Below are 12,977 nucleotides of genomic sequence, written 5' to 3'. Positions count from 1 at the left end.
CTACCTATTTGAAGGCAATTTTTTTGCAAAACAGGAAAGCCAAGATAATACTAGTGAACACTTCTAAAACTGTTTACATAAGGTTACCTATTATTTACATATGCATACATCTTGCATCAACCTCTGTTTTCTACACAGTCGTTCAGTTTTCTTTCTTCAGAGTGTTTGTGCATCTTTACTGCAAATGGTTGAGGATATCATAGATGACCATATTTGGTGATTCATTTGAGTAAAAAAGTCAGACAGAAGGAAAGCATCACAGGCTAGAACCTGCCACTGTTACTGGGTGCTGAAGAAGTTTGCTTTTCAGTCCCTCAGTTCTGCTGGTTTTGACAGTTAAGGAGTGGAGGAGTACCGAGCAGCAGATATGCCTTCTGTCAATGCATAGATTGTAAGTGGGGAAAGGTATAAAAGTCGTTGCTGCTTCGAGGTGTAGATTGACCAACTCTGCCTGTCCAGTGGAGTAGTTCAATAGAAGTTAGTTCTAGCCAAATCTTAAGAAACTGGAGAAGTTATGGCACAGTTTAGTAGGTCAGAATATAACACTGGCTTGATCAGTGTTATGCTGGGTAATAAGCAGTGTTTGAGTCCATGTCCCATACTCGTTTTTTCAAGATCTACAGTAGCTAAAATCTACCTGGCACTTGGGAAGGGTGTTTTGCAAAGTTTCAAGGAATACTCTACTGAAATTGCACACCCTTCTGTACTGCTTCTGTAAGCCATTTCTACCAATTACTAGTCTTCTCCTTTCTGAGAAGCAGATGAGTCTATATTAATGATAGAAGAGACTTTTGTTAAGGAACGCTACAGGACTGCAGAACAAAGGAAATGTGACCATAGGGTTACAACCTTTAAAAGCCTTGAAGTAAAGCAGAAGGTGTAACATACTGTATTACCAGAAGATAAGTTTCAGAGCATGATTTGAGAGATACATTATATTAATTTAGCCTTTAGTCCAAAAAACAAATGACAAACCATCATCTAACTTTTCTAAGATAGATATTGGACAGCCTCCAATGAGATTACAATATTCAAGCCTAGCTGATTCAAGCACAAGGTTTTTTTTTTTTAAGCTTTGGATTATATTCATTTTTCTCCATATTTTAAACAATAACTGTTTAGGAGCTGACCATAAACTTGTAAAAGCTAATATTAAAAACTCGTATTGACTTCAGTAACAGTTACACAGGACAGGATAAATAGGAATGAAAACATAATGGCAGAAAGAATCTAAGGCTATAGACAAAAATCTACATTTGAAACGGAACAAAAATTCTCAAGCCTGACATATGGTCCAATGAGGGTCAGAGAGAAAACTTGCCAGAAGGAAGACTCTCATAAATATCTACTGCTATCTACTATAGGGTTTTTTTGTTTGTTTGTTTCTTTTACATCTTGCTCTGAAACAGCTTGTGCAAGCCATTATTAGAAGCACTGTTCAAGACTACCCAGACAGTTAGTCTGATTCATATCGCTGATTCATGGGAAAACAGACTTATTCTTCACTTGCTTCATTTGCCATACTTGCTTCACTTGCCATAAAAGATGATGCTGTATTTGACTTGGGAATAAAACAATATTGATTACTGCAACATATTGCAGAAGAACGTGTGTTCTAATAGCAGTAAGGCCCACTGCAAAGGATTTGGTCTACCTCTAATATAACAGTCCATAACAGTATGTAAAGAATGTCTGAGGTATTGGTCCCCAGAGGAGGATATAACTAAGACAAATAATGCTGTATTATTTTTAGTTAATTTTATATTATTCCTATATATTATACTTCATGTATAGCAATGCAGAAAATGAATTACTCTCTAATATGATAACAGGTTTTTCAGTAGAGTTCCGTTACTGCTTCTGAGCCCTCCCATTTTCATTCATAGGCATTACTGTTTCCCTGGGTACTTAAATATACATATTGTGTTGGTAGAAAATATATTAGAGAAAAAAGAATATGTTTCAATGACGCCAACACATGACTACCAGTATTACAGTTCAACTGGAATTCATTACTGAAGTTAGAGTTTGTCTGTCTCCTTCCACAGCATCAAAAATCTGGGAGAAGCATGTGGGATACAGCTGAGTTCTGAACTAATTTACTAATTATGTATAAAAATACAGTGTTTAAATATGCAAGTATCAGGTTGCTCTGGAGGATACTAAAATAGACCATTAAGAGTTCCTAAATTATTTAAAGAGGGACTACCTCTATGTAGTAAAAGTTCATTGTTATTGATTGTATCATAAAAAGATCAAGCTTTAAACCTCCAGCTTTAACTGTATGAAAGCAGATGTACTGAGACTCCTTGAAGGCAGAGAGTTCCTTCTTTATGTAAGATATTTTTAAGGTCAAGACTTGAAGCTACCAAGCTTCCCTATATATAGTAATATAATGCAGAACCAGTGTTCTTGAGTATCAGATCAAGAATTCTATAGAGATTAACATACTTTCAGGCTAGAAAATTAATGCTAAAAATGGTAGGAATTTTTTAGTTGATCAATGATTTATCATTATGACCCATGTAGTTCAAATATGGGAGCAAGGAATTTAATTATCCACAGAAGACTATAACAATGAGTGATAACAAATGATGCATTTCACATAAGCAAGACTCCTAGAACCTGTTTCCAGTAAGTCACTGGCAAAAAATCCCTCTGAGCGCTTTTCTATGGGAGGAGGCCCCAGCATCTGATCACTGCCTTGAGATGAGATTCCCTGCTGTACCTCTAAGCAGCAGAACCCAGGACTCAGCCTGTGGACTGCAGAGACTTTGAATAACTCCATACACTGAGTTACTCCAGAAGGACTGTCTTTTGATGGGCGGCCTGAATAACAGCAGCCTTGCTTTTTCTTGCCAGAAATACTGCTGGGGTCTCTTCAACAGTTTGTGACATGAGCCAGCTTCACCCTGCTATAAAATCTCTTCGAAGACTCTGGAAAGGATTTGCAGCATAGGGAAATCCCACCTTACACACCACCAATAACTTTGATTTTTATATTTCTGCAAGTTGTTCCTGCACTCTTTCACCCTTTGTTCAGATATCAGAGAGAGCATGAGAAATTGTTACTTGTTTTTACTCTCTTAATCTGCATGGAAAATATGGGTAATCTTACAATGGTTAATTGCCATGATGATGTGGTGCTTTCTTCTTTTTCCTACCCCATCCAGTGGTGTTACACTTTGGGCATGGGAGGAAGAAGCAGAGTCTGTTCACACTGGAAACAAAAGAATGGTCATCTCACAGAATCTGTTCTCCCTCTCCCTCTCTCTCTGCCTCTCCCCGTTTCCCCCTCTCTCCCTCCCTTCCAGTGCTGAAATTTGGAATATCAGTGATCTCCACAGGCAGATTACAGCATACTCTGCATGGATATTCTCCCAAAATGAACCTTCTGTAGTCTAGATTACAGCAGATATCAATAAGAAAGCAAGGTTTTTTTTTTCTTTTGTAAGGAATAGATGTTGTTGAGCATTTCCTTTTCTTCCTGTTGTTTTACACGTATTTTAAGGTCTTTCATTATTTCCTAGGGCTGGTTAGAGAATGGAGTGAAAAGTAACAGTGCAATTTTTAAAACAGTTGCTGTGCATTTTGCTAAAATTCAGTCATTCTTCAGATGTGTTCTGTCTTTCTGAGGCATAAATGATTTTTCTGTAGTGCAGTGTATATGTTGAAAATACGGAGAGTAAAAAACTAAGTTACCATGTTTATAGCTATCTGAAAAATAGGGAAAAATTGTGAAAGTGCATTCCTTGTTTCCTAAATTCTGAATTCAGAAATTCTAATTTCTGTTAAATTCTGAAAAGCTTAAACCAGTCATATACTCTTTTCAATTTAGCATTTTATTAATGAAATACCTGCCAGAGATGATCATGCTTATGTTTTCTTTATTTATCCTGTAGACTGGGAGTTGAATGGCAACAATATTTGTTTTAATGCTAGAGCTCTAGCCAGTATTTCAGATATTCAGCTACTTTTTTGAAAGAGTTCTGCTCATTTGAGTCTTGTTCCTTTCAAGCAATACACATGCAGCCCCATTTTTCTGAACACAGCAGGAAATAGGAGATAGTTTCCGTTCTCACAGTTTCAGGCCCCCAGCAGACAGCATTCACACACACACACACACATGCACACACAGAGTCATATGCTTTTGTTGCTTTTATGGAGAGCACGGCCTCTTGTCATCTGTAGCCCCTGCTGTCACAAGTCAAATTTTTCATATAATAACTTCCATAAACTGTCTCCCTCCCTGCTGCTTTTTGTCTGTTTCTCTCAGAAGTACAGAGCTTCCCTCCAGACAAATCGCCACCCTCCTGGCTTCAGACCAGACTGTTCAGTTTCCTCTCCAGTCTTGTCATTCTGGTGAATGATTTGAGCAATTACTTCCATTGTTTCCAGAAAAAAAGAAGTAAAAAAAAAAAAAGTACTTGACTGCAGCTGGAATGGAAGTAGGATATCACTCTTACAAACCTTAAATAGGATTTAGACCTTCTCACAGATCAGAGAGACATCTCTTAGATGCGTTCTACCTTTTATCATCTCTTGTGTTGTTATGACTTGTTATTTATTTGAGCAGACAACAGGCATGAGGTGCCTGGTTCCCAGAGTGGAATCCTTCACCCTGAAATCACATTCGTGCATCTTTTGGTATGTTTAACAGGAACAATTTCAGGTTGTGATCTAACTGTGCGCTGTCTCTAAAGGAGAGTTCCTCTTCTGCTACTAGCCACCCCTCAATCCCCTTGCAGTAGGGCTTATCTGGCTGCATGGTAAGCCAGCTCAACTCCCTGCCCCTGCAGAAAACCATTCACTTTTTTTTTTTTTTTTAATCAAAGTTTTCTGCCTGAAAACCTGAGTCAGCTTATAATGGGGTTATCTATCTTACCAAATCAAATAGGTCAAGGAGCTTTCTTTGGCCCTCAGGCCAGTTAGCACATGCAACCTGCATCCATACAGATAAACCTCTATTACTGTCTCTGTCCATAGTGTTACATACTGCAGTCATATTCAGATGCTGTTAGTAACTGTGTGAGCAGGCCTCTGCTTCAGTACAAGTTCAGTAAGATTAGCCTAAAAATTGAAGATTTAACAGCACAGCYATATACTGTGATGCTACCCATGCCATTTATGTTGTAAGCAAAACAAAATGTTCCAATAAATAGCTTTTTGCCTCTGGTATAATGCAATTACAGTACCATTTTTTGGAACAGTCATGCTAAATTTTATGATTATTTTTCTGCAATCCCAGCAAAACATTTTAAGTTGGAATCAGGACTTAGACTTGCCTGTATCCTAGTCAGGTCGTATTTTCAATTCTTTCGTAATAACGTAAAAGCCTAAACATTAACAAGCAGAATCATGAGAGTACAAGCTATGTTTTCCACTTCAGGTTACTCTGATAAAAAACATACAGTCTTTCTACTTCTAAGACACTTACATTACTCTGCTACTGTGGTCCTTGTGATTTCTGTATGTTCAATTTTACAAAACCCTAGAGGTAGGAAAGTACTTTTATGCAGTTTTTACATGGTGACAAATACAGGCACAGCTGTAAAAGACCAAGAATCAACTATAAGAAAGGATTTAGGGACCTAAATGAGTGATATGGTGGAATGTAGGTAAGTCCAGAATGGTGACCCTGAAAGCCAATATTCAACTGCTGCTTAATCCCATAGACATCTATTTCACCCTATTATTTCTCAGATACCCCAGAGTTTAAGAGGATGAGTAAGCAGCTTAGTACATATATCAAGATCCAGAAAGTAGCTGAGGAGTTACAAGACTTCAGTGGCAAACTTAGGGATGTTATGTTTCCTATTTTGTCAATGAAGAGAGGTGTGCTGATGTACTAAGGGTCTGCCTTTTATCCTTGACTATATGAAGAGCCTACATGAAACAGATTGAACAATGTCTCATATTCTAGCCTAGGGGACAAAGACTGCCTTCCTCTATAGTGTGCACTATGCACTAGAAATGCAGGATTCCTTGCAAAATGCAGCTTTTATTTTTGTCTAGATGATTGTTCATCATGCCACTGTCATTCATCTTTTATCTCCCAACCTAATGGGACTGGCATATTCTCTGATCACTCTAGAATGAGCCCTGTTTAGCTCTTTCAAATATGTTCCTAGAGGGCACATCCAGAGTCTGTGAAGTGCCTGAATCCTAGAGATTTAGTTAACACCTCTCCTTATGAGGCAGTCCTGAACTGGGGATCACAAGTAAAGGAAATGTGTTAGCACCAGAGAAGGGAAGCATTTCATATAAACTCTGGTAGTCAGTGTTTTCTATGAGGAAAACTCTAGGCTGATTTTATGCAACCTAGATGGGTAGTGGAAGGACTGTGTCTCCAGAAGTTTGTCCACTTTTCTTGACTGTATTAGACTAGCTGATAATAGCTGATTCCTCTTGTTCTCTTTTCTTGTCTGTATGGATAGGGAGAGGATTGTTTATCTTATCATTCCAGAATTAAGAGTGCTTCAAAACATTCAGTCATTCTTTCAGATCTTCACTGTCTCCATGCTACTTTCCATTGTAGGAAGAAACTGAATGTTAGAAGATGCTAAAGGAAAAGTAATCTGAAAAGGCTCTGGTTCCTGAGGTATGCTAGCTTTGAAAACAGAATGTCTGCAAAGTGCTGAGACATAGACTTTTATTAGCCATAGCGATGGTGCCAAGGCTTGCAGCAAACTCAGTAAAGCATTATATATACTGGCTCATCTACCACACTGGGGAAAGCACTCCAGGAGTTACTGGTGTCTCTTCCTCTTCATGACCATTTTGCCCTAGTGTTTACCCCTGCTCCTCCTTTGCCGGTCACTCTGTGGTCCTTTTCCTCTCGTTGTGGAACTCCTACAGGAGAGCCTCTGGCTGCTCTTGCAGCAGCCACATGCTAAATGGAACAACTACAGCTTCTGAGTACGAGCAGTATGATATGCTTGTTTGATGTTGGAAATACACCTCCTACTTCGTGGGAATAAAAGCTGTGGATTGTCACATTTAGCATGCCAGACTATTTGATTTCAACAGTTCAGAAGCTGAGAATGATTTTTTTTTTTTAAAGTAGCATCTGATTGAGCCTGCTATATTTTTCTTTGGGAGTAGGGAGAAACTGGAAAAGGGAGGAGGAATAAAAGAATTTTTAACCTTCAGTAGCCAGCAATTTACCTGTCAACAGTGCTACATACGTTGCTCGGCAAACTGTTTTTATAGTTTCCTCTCACTTTTTTCTTCCTTTATGTAAATGTTAAGTGCTACATCTAGAACTCTATTCAGAATACCATGCGTACAGAGAAAGCATTGCAAAGTTCAAAACAGGACCTTATCCACCCTGCTACCCATCTGGAGGCTTCCTTTTTCCTATAAGGAATGTCATCTCATCTGACTAAATCTGTTCTAAATGAAAGAACCAGGTCAAAGCACTAACCTAGATAACTCTGATATTATAGTTAACACTGCTATTTATATATCTACTACAGAGAAGAGAATCGTTTCTCCCTTACCTATTTTACTTTTGACTACTGAGCTGCTTTCAGCAGGTACTGTCATGCAGTTGGTGTTTGTTGGCTCCACCCAATAAGCAGAACTGAGGTGCCTGTTTTACCRCACCCATGTGCTTATGGGTTTTCTTCTAGCTCTAGTTATGAGTTTGGAGAACAAGTATTGCAGATAGTAATTTTTCATACTTTTTTTTATGCTGAACTGTTTTTCTATTTAATTGCTTTATATGCTTGTGGTACTGCAGTGTAATATGGGAAATGCTCAGCTGAGCAAACTGCTCAGAACTTAGTGTACTGTTCAGTATTTTTATGATTTTACTCAAGATAGTGGTAGTAACCAAATGTAACTAGGATTTCTCTGGCTAACTTTTGGAATCTTGAGATAACACGTACTAGTACAACAGGTTTATTTTCAGCTTTGCAAGTCAGGAGGAGCATTCTAAGAGGAAAATGATGGGTTAAGTGTGGATAAGTTGTAAAGAGCCTCTGAGAAGAAAAGGTTTACTGAATCATTGATTGCACAAGAACGGAGATTGCAAAACCTTTGGTTATGTGGGAAATTTACCATAAATCACCATAAGATTCAGAATCTTGCAAATCCATGCTGGGATCTGAACTGAAAATTTTTCAGTATGGATTAGCTGAGTGATGTATATCTTGAGATAGTGACTGTTTAGCATTTTAGATGTTAGAAAAAGCTCCAAGGAAAAAACACTTTACTAGCACCTCCGGATAAAACTCTTCTTTTTCTACTATCAATAACCAGGCACTGCAGTGTTTGTAGAGCTTCCAGTAAGAGCACAGAGATGAAATTATGAATTTACTTTTCCATTAGGGTGTCAAAAGAGGAAAAATAAAATTCTATATCTATGTTTGAAAACAGTCTCAATTTTAATTTCAACTCAGCTGTACCCTGCGGCTGAAACATGGCCATGTTTTGGCAGCAGGGAAGACTGCCATATGTTGTAGTGATAGAGAAATTACACTGATGCCAATCTCTGAAGTCAGACTTACAAAAATTATCTAAGGGAGTATATGTGTAGCAATATAAGCTTTTATATATATATATATAACATAAAAGAGCCTGACAAGTTAAAGTGCATGACCATTAAAGAGACAGAAAAATTATTCTTAAATCTTTATCTAAATATAGATTTTATATATATATATATTTATATAGAGATAGATTTAAATCTATATCTATAGATTTAAGGATAGTTTTTCTGTCTTTAACGGTCATGCACTTTGTAAATGCCACGGGCTGCAATTCACTATTGTTCTTGAGAGAAGATCTAATAAATAAATCCATTCTATTTCCCTGTTGTCATACAGAACTGCTTGTTATCTACCTACCAGCTTCCAATAGCTATAGCACAATTCCACTCTTTGAATAAGTTCTTACTTATTGATTGGCTTTTAGTGAGCACATACTGGAAATTGATAAGCAGATTCTTTTTTTAGCATGGCCATTCATGTAAGGCCTCTAAATGACAGCATGGATGTGGAGAGTCTGAACATGGCTGGCAGCAACATGACATTTTCTTTCTTTCTTTAAGGTCAGTATAGGCTGTTGGTTCAGAGCTCTCATGGGTGACTTCCAAAGCTTTTAAAATCGTCAGCTCATTTTAGTGCCAGAAATATGTTAAGTATCTTTGGACACAAAAGAGTATTTGTATTATTGATAGACAATAGTCTAAAGTACAGTCTACTCATAGGCTGTGGTAGTGCCAAACCACATCTGTGCAACTTAACGTAGAACAAGATACACAATACAAAATATCCACCTCGACCATAAACCTTCTATTTCCTTTTGTAAAAACTGAAGTTGTTTCTCATTGCTGAAGGAGGACAGCTGCTGATCAGTAAAGCTGACTATTTCAGCAGTTACAAATTCACTCCATTTATGAGTATCCTGAGACACATTTGTGAGATTGTTGAGAATTTGCTTCCAGTGGCCAGTGGATTCCTTTAGCATCTTCTTGTTTTCACCATTTATGTCCCTGAGCTCTGGAGAGAAATTATCTAGAGATGCAATAAATTCGTTGTGGTTAGAAGTTGTACTGTTGATTAGGCCTGTAGTTTTCAGGTGAATATTTTCTTGCACGGCAGTGATGGTGGTCTTCAAACTTCCATTTTTTTTGCCAGCACACCAGCTAAGTTCTTTCGAGTTTCCTGAGCCATCAGGTCCAGCTGGCTTTGCAGCAAAGACATTAATTCAGTTGTCCCCCTTGTATGTGCAAGCCTTGTCATTTCCTCTTCTTTTAAATTCTTGCAATTATTCTGAAGCAGAGCAAAAACACTGGCTGTTTCTTCTTGTAATTTTTTAAGAGTGAGACGGCAATCTCCAAAGGAATTATTCATTTCCTTTTTATGGCTCTCCATCTCATCAGCCAGAGCAGAATATTTCCTCATGTTATTCTGAAACTGACAGTTTAGCCTGAGGACAAATTCCCAGCACTGGTGTAAAGCTATTTAATGCTCTTCCTAATCTAGATGTATGGTCCTAAAGCAACCTCAGAAGCTCAGCTTTACTATGAAATGACAGTCTCGTGTTGTAGTATTTTTTAAGATGTATAAGAAACTTCAGGTTCCAGTTCTTTAATAGAGGGAAAAGATGCTGATGCAAGGATATTACCTGCCAAAGAACTGGTGGATAGGAGGTCACCTATAAAATTTGTGTAAGATAACAACTGTTCCTGCTTCAAATTGTTCTCACTAACTGAATCTTGTATTTTGTTGAACAGAACATTTGCAGATGTATTTGGGTGATAGCACTGTGTTGATTAACAGCCTTCTTATGATCCAGTGTCGCATGAAGACCAGATACATCTTTTGTATCAATAGTACTAAGCAGCTTGCTAGCTATGCCATGAAGTTTTTCTTCAGTGTTTTCCAAAACTGAAAGCATATATGAACTTCAGCCAGATGACCCTTGATTTCTTGCAGATCTTTCTGTGTTTCTTCTGTTTCTTTCTCCTTGATTTGCAGATCTGTTTTATGTTGTTCATGTTCTTTTTTATTAATTGTGAGTGGTTTAGTGATTCTTTTCACTTCTTCCTCCATGGCACTGATTAGGTCAATATACTCTGCAATTTGTTCTTCCTCAGCTGTCAGCTTTCCGTTAAGGGCTTCATTAATTTTCAAGGGAAATACAGAGTCCATTTGCTTTTCATGCAGCAGTAAGGTCTTGGTTCAGATGCTCAATCTCTTCAGCATATTCCTTAACAAGAGTTCTTTCTGTCAGCTCTGGCTGGCTTCAGGTTTGTTCATTATGTTCTTTGCTCTGTGGGTATACTCCAGCATATTCAATGTTTCCTCAAGATTTATAGATGTAGCAGAAACTGTAGCAATTATTGATGTTTTTGTTTGTCCTCTTAAAGAGTCTTGAAGGGTTCTTGTGAGTTTAGATTCCCTGCATCTTTCCACAAGAGCAGTAATAATTCTTCCTGGAGTCAGAACAGTCTAGTTGATATTTCCAGCTTCGTGAGCTCTTTTGTCAACTGCCCTAGACTGACCAATATTTTCATTTCCCACATGATCAACCAAGTTTAGCTTCCCAATTTTAATAAGCTCTTATCCATCTATTGTGGTTTCTTTCACCTCAAAAGCAGAGTGGGAATGACAAGAATATTTATTCATATAAGTAGCTGTAATAGTTCTTTCTTCTATACCCCTTTCCAACATCTGATAGACTTAATTTTTGTTATGTATAATTATTTCTTTCAAGCCTTTATTATTTATACCTCTCTTGTTTCAGGGATCATGAAACATCTGCAGTCTTTCTCCGGCATCAGGAGTAGRATTCAGAAGATCAAAAAGTTCTTCATTATAGATTTCCAGGAGAGACTTTCACAGAAAATACAGTATCATTCCTGGTGAGTTTTTCAAATATTTGATGTGATGGGGTATTATACTTGCTATAGGCTGGGCCTCAGTGTGAGTCTGCTGGGGGAGAGGTGAAGTTCTGAGTGTCCTGCGTTGCTCTCCCAGCCCCTCAGGTTCCTGCCAACTGCCTGCTCCTTGCACACACTCGCCTCAGCTACTGATGCTGTGCCTCCTGCAGCTCCACGCTCCAGTTCCTGCTAAGTTTCTGGTTATAGTGGTGCAAAACTGAGCATAGGGAGATTCTGCTCATCACTTCCCTTATCATATTCACACTGTGTAGTGCAGCAAGATGTGGGCATGCCTAAGCTCACACTGATCAAAATAGCTCTTCAAGAAAAAGTAATATAGCCTCAACAGTGTTGTGTTGCACGAGTTAACTGGTCCTGATGGAACCAGTGGTAATTAACTCGAGCATAGCCCTGTCGTTATGTCTCTTTTTTGAAACACGATTTGGTATCTCTGCCTAGTATTGCACTGCATCAGTACCAATCTGCTTGAGACTTGACTTAGAGAAGCTTTGTGTTACTACACAAAATGCATTATATACAGCATTTTGTGTTGTACACCCTCTGAACTGTCTAGTTTCCAGTATCCACTCTGCAGATGAGGAACTGAGGCATTTTTAAATGCCTTTCATGGACACCTTAAAGTAAAACAATTCATCTGTCAATAGGTTTAACTAAAGGCCCCCACTCTGACAAATGTTTTGGGCTTTGTCAGCTGAAAAAAAAAACTTGAACTGCTCTAATGCAATATGTATTTAAAATATAATATAAAAGTATATTGGAGATGAAGGCAGTTTTTGTATTAACCATACAGATCAGAAAACAGGAACTGACTCCTAAAAGAGTCTTTCGAAAGGTCCAGTAAGAGAACATGGACTCTACTCAAAACTAGAGCTGCTCCAAACAATTCTCAAGATAGTATTTCCTCTTATATTTTAAAGCAATGTCCAGTGTTGCTCAGTTATATGATTGGCTTAATAATCATTGAATTTCTTTTTTGCTCTAATTCTCTTCTGGTTTTTGAACTTACAGTGTGAACCTGAATGTTCTTCACAACCATGAGATCTGTTGGGCTGGGGGGCAAAAGAAGAGCTCACACCACCCCTACAGTTTGAGGCCAGGTTGAGAGAAAAGTGCTGGGTGTTACTGAGCTTCATTGCAAAGGCTGGTAATACTGTGTCTTTCCAAAGACAGCATCTAGAAAATTCAGGGTTGCAGCATGTCATTATGCAGCAGTTTTCATCTCTGAGAGGTCTCCCTCCGCACTCTTGCAGTGAGATTTTAAAAAAGCCACATCAAAGCCCTTAAAGCAGATAGATGCTTTAAAACCCTAAATATAGTCTGCAGGGCCCTAACCCTGCAGTGGGCCTGCCCTTCGGCAGAGCTGCCCCTTCTTTCTCCGGCCTTATTTCGTGTCCCTGAAACCCTCCTCCCCCATCTCTGCCGCCTGGCAGCCCTCCTGCTCCTGCCCTCCCCACGGATGGCCCGGCCGCGGCGGCCACCAGAGCCGCTCAGGTGCTCCGCCTGCGAGCTCGCCGCCCTCCCCGCGGCTGCCGCAGGCCTCCGGCGCGGCGGCGGGCAGCGACCG

At 38.8% G+C, this 12,977-nt stretch overlaps 1 protein-coding gene and 1 pseudogene across 1 annotated transcript in view; one reads left to right on the top strand and one right to left on the bottom strand.

The window, feature by feature from the left end:
* Positions 1-12,977, top strand: part of KLHL32 (kelch like family member 32) — a 152,736-nt gene that overhangs the window by 8,128 nt on the left and 131,631 nt on the right. Inside the window, exon 3 of the mRNA XM_026059291.1 lies at positions 11,257-11,374. The gene's annotated coding sequence lies outside the window, so the exon portion shown is untranslated. The remainder of the gene's footprint in view (positions 1-11,256; positions 11,375-12,977) is intronic.
* Positions 9,247-12,449, bottom strand: LOC112962800 (annotated as a pseudogene).

This window comes from Apteryx rowi, unplaced genomic scaffold (genome assembly GCF_003343035.1).
Source record: "Apteryx rowi isolate R43461 unplaced genomic scaffold, aptRow1 scaffold_155, whole genome shotgun sequence".
Taxonomy (NCBI): domain Eukaryota; kingdom Metazoa; phylum Chordata; class Aves; order Apterygiformes; family Apterygidae; genus Apteryx; species Apteryx rowi.
Note: the sequence above shows the minus strand (reverse complement) of the source record. Positions and strands in the feature narration are given on the sequence as shown.